The 4,002-nt window shown below is 33.7% G+C and overlaps 1 pseudogene; it reads right to left on the reverse strand.

Moving 5' to 3' along the window:
• Positions 1 to 2,304: 2,304 nt before the first annotated feature.
• LOC132629412 (rust resistance kinase Lr10-like) lies at positions 2,305 to 3,619 on the reverse strand (annotated as a pseudogene).
• Positions 3,620 to 4,002: the final 383 nt, after the last annotated feature.

Consider the following 4,002-nt stretch of genomic DNA (forward strand, 5'->3'; position numbering starts at 1 on the left):
TGGCAGGAACTGGTCTCTCTGGTTGTTGAGATCTTGTTCTTGTGGGCACCTTAAGACGGTGGCGGCTACACTTGAGAAAGATATTACTGAGAAAGATATTATTTTGGATTTGCAAGTATTAGGTCAAATAATCTCAACATGTTGTATATTTATGAAACCAAATAGATAGCATGTGAGAAACATGTGACCATAGATGGTGACTTTTCAAGGGTTTTCAGCTTTTAGCATACATACAACTGTGCTGCTGCAGTTCTGCCTGAACAACGCAGCAACTTTACAGTTGTTAAGTACCATGCAGTACTCCAATGGGACCTGATGGAGAACCTGATCCTTGGCCCGTTTGTCAAATCTTCAAAACTAAGAAATGCTATAACTCATCAAAAAGAAACTTTTAAAAATAACATAAATAATTTCTAAAAGGTAGTTTTTAGTTATAAAATTAACTACTTATTAGCAAGAGATGTAAACAGCATGACAGACTATTAAGGTAGTGGCTTACTCTTGCAATGTATCAAATTTATTCGGCTTAATTGCTAACATTTGGGTTATGTATCTATTACAAAGGCTATGGAGCGGAGTGGAAAAAGAAGAACTACACTAAGATATAATAAAAATTTCTTTCATCTTCCAATCATTTTTTTGGTTGCTCTTTCACAACTATATTATTCTTGGTCAATGGTTTGTTCATTTTCATGTATTTGCTGCTCATATCTAATCACTCTGTTAGCTTTTTTAATCTGATTGAGCATTTAAGTTGATGTCAATTGATTAGGCTAATCAAAATATGCTTGAATCTCAACTATTAAAATTATATATTTTGGTGCCTTATCTGAATTTGGATCGACTTAATAATTTTTCTTGGCATCTTATATGATATCAATTACTTGCAGCACGATGAACAGGTGCAAGTAACTTATTATTTTTGTTTAAATTAGTGCTTGAAATCAACACTTAATTGAATAATTTATATTTTTAGGTGAGGTCATAATTTTGTCCTACTAATAGATGACATAACAACTCTCTCACACCAGACTCCGATCTATTTTTTTCTTTAATTTGAGATTTTTTTTTTTTTTTTTTGGCCTTTTTGCTCTCATTTTGCTTAACAATTTTAGTAAAGGAAATAGTATAGGATCAAAAGAACATAGAGAGAGAAATTTTGGGAAGACTTAAGTAAATAATCTCAAAAACACTATTGTTAGGTTTTTGGGAAAGCGTGAAGAAGATGAGGAAGTAGAGGAAAATTGGCTGAAAATAATTTTTGTAATAATTGAAAATGTAATTTATAATACGGAAAAGGGCCAAAGATGTCCCTGGACTATTGAAAAAGGTCAAAAAATGCCATCCATCCACCTATTTTACTAAAAATAACCATATGGTTACATTTCTGACTCACTTATGCTCTTTGACTAACGGTCAACAATGAATTAAAAAATTTATTTAGGTTCCACGTGACATTTTATTACTGGTCCAATTTTAAACGCTGACCCAATTAAAAAAAATCACCCACCTGATTATCTCACTTATGCGGATCCGCCCCGAGCCCGCCCGGAAAACATAAAATCTCACCGGAAAATTATTTTCGGCCAATTTTGCTGAACTTCCTCATCTTTTTCAAGCTTTCTCAAAACCTAACAATAGTTGAGATTATTTACTTAAGTCTTCCCAATTTTTTTCTCTCTATGTTCTTTTGATCCTAGACTTTTTCCTTTACCAAAATTGTTAACAACTGTTAAGCAAAATGGGAGCAAAAAAGCAACAAAAAAAGGGGGGGGGGGGGGGGGTGACAGATTTCAAATTAAAAGAAAAAAAATAGATTGGAGTATGGTGTGAGAGAGTTGTCATGTCATCTATTAGTAGGACAAAATTATGACCTCACCTACAAATATAAATTATACAATTAAGTGCTGATGTCAAGCACCAATTTAAATAAAAATAATAAGCTACTTGCACCTCTTCATCGTGCTGCAAATAATCGATATCATATGAGAAGACAAGAAAACTTATTAAGTCGATCCAAAATCAGATAAGACAGAAAAATATATAATTGTAAAAGTTGAGATTCAAGCATATTTTGATAAGCCTAATCAATTGACTTCAACATAAATGGTCAATCAGATTGGAAATCTAAAAGAGTGATTAGATATGAGCGGCAAACACATGAAAATGAACAAGTCATTGAACCAAGAACAATATAATTTCAGGTAAATATTTTATGCCTAAATGGGTCGTTTGAATAAATAGTAGGTATATGAGTTTGAAAAAAAAAAAAAAGGAACAATTAAATAGCCCAGATGGATATTTTGTGTAGTTTCCCATTGGAAATTTGCTATCCTCTTCTTTCTCAGTTTTAGGCTTCCTGAATATTAATAAAATAATGAAGACAACTTCACAAACCTCTTTTCTTGGTATTAAAGATTTTGTCCAGAGATACAAAAAGAATCAGAACATCTATTTTTGCAGAATCAGAACAACTCTCAAGCAATTTCACAGTCTCAGTTGAACTTCTTGAAGAACTCAGATTGAATTTTAGTGAAGATGGTTGCAGCGATTCAGAGGGCCTGGGAGGTGTTTGTAAAGCTTGTAATTCACCTTCAAGCATTTCCACTACTTTAGTCATTGAGGAACGATCGAGTGGATTCATTTTTATGCACCACAAAGCAACTAAAGTCAACTTCTTTATGATCAACTATCCGTCATCATATATCTCGTCTAGTACTTCAATTTCCTTTTCCTTTTCCTCTTCGAGTTGATCATAAATCCAATATGGGAAATACTGGCTTGATGTATTCTCTCTTGCTGCCAAGTTTCTTTTGAAACCTGCCACCTCAATTAATAGCATTCCAAAGCTATAAACATCCGCCTTATAAGATAAGGGACCAACGTTTCTGTTGATCAATTCTGGAGCTACATAACCAATTGTTCATCTTGCTACTGTTAGAGTTACAATGCTATTATCTGTGGGGTACAATTTGGCAAGACCAAAATCTGAAATCTTTGGAATGAAATTCTCATCCAAAAGTATGTTGTGTGGCTGGATGTCAAAATGTAGAATTTGAATGTCACAACTTCGATGCAAATATTCGATACCTCGAGCAACTCCTAGAGCAATGTCAAACTTTCTTTCCCAACTTAATAGATCATCCCCTCCTTCTCGGGGTGTGATGTACTTTTCAAGTGATCCGTTAGGCATGAAGTCATATATATATGAGGGCACGCTTACATCTCTCAGCACAATAGCCAATAAGTTGTACTATGTTAACATGATGAATCCTCTCGATCGTGGCAACCTAATTCATGAAGTCTTTTCCATCAGCATTGGGCTTGCTCAATATTGTCGCTGTTACATTAGGACCACTTCGAAGCTTGCCTTTACATACTGAACCAAAACCTCCTTGGCCTAGTTTCTCTTTGAAATTCCTAGTCATCTTCCTTATGTTGGAATAGGGGTATCAAATGGGCATGAAATTGTTCTCACTATGCAGGAAAATTTCAATTGCATCAAAAATTGACAAATGCCTTCTTCGTAATTGAAACATTAGAAACACAAATATGCATGGAAGTAGCATGACTCTTACTGCAACAATAAGACCTATGCACAACCATCATAAAATTAGAAAGAAAGACTTGTGAATGGTTAAAGTAAAAATGCAACCGTGAGAGTGTTATATAATGTGGAGGTTAATACTTTTGGTCAATCATTTTGGAAGTAAGGTGGTTTTTAGAAGTAATAGTAATATTAGTACCAAAAAAAAAAAAAAAAATTGTGAGAACTGAGAACACGTTAGTTGATGAATAATTTAGACACTTGAAGCGCAATTGTCCCAAGAAATCCTCTTACCTCGTTTTGCAAGCTATATGACAATTTTTCCCCCCTTTTGCCACTTAAAAACTGTTCCACATCAGATTCTATACAACTTACACAATTTTCAGAAATGTAAATTCATTCAAATATATTAAACTTTGATATGTTATTCTCTTGCCATACTAACATTTCACTTC

The sequence above is a fragment of the Lycium barbarum genome, chromosome 2, assembly GCF_019175385.1.
Source record: "Lycium barbarum isolate Lr01 chromosome 2, ASM1917538v2, whole genome shotgun sequence".
In the NCBI taxonomy this organism is placed as follows: domain Eukaryota; kingdom Viridiplantae; phylum Streptophyta; class Magnoliopsida; order Solanales; family Solanaceae; genus Lycium; species Lycium barbarum.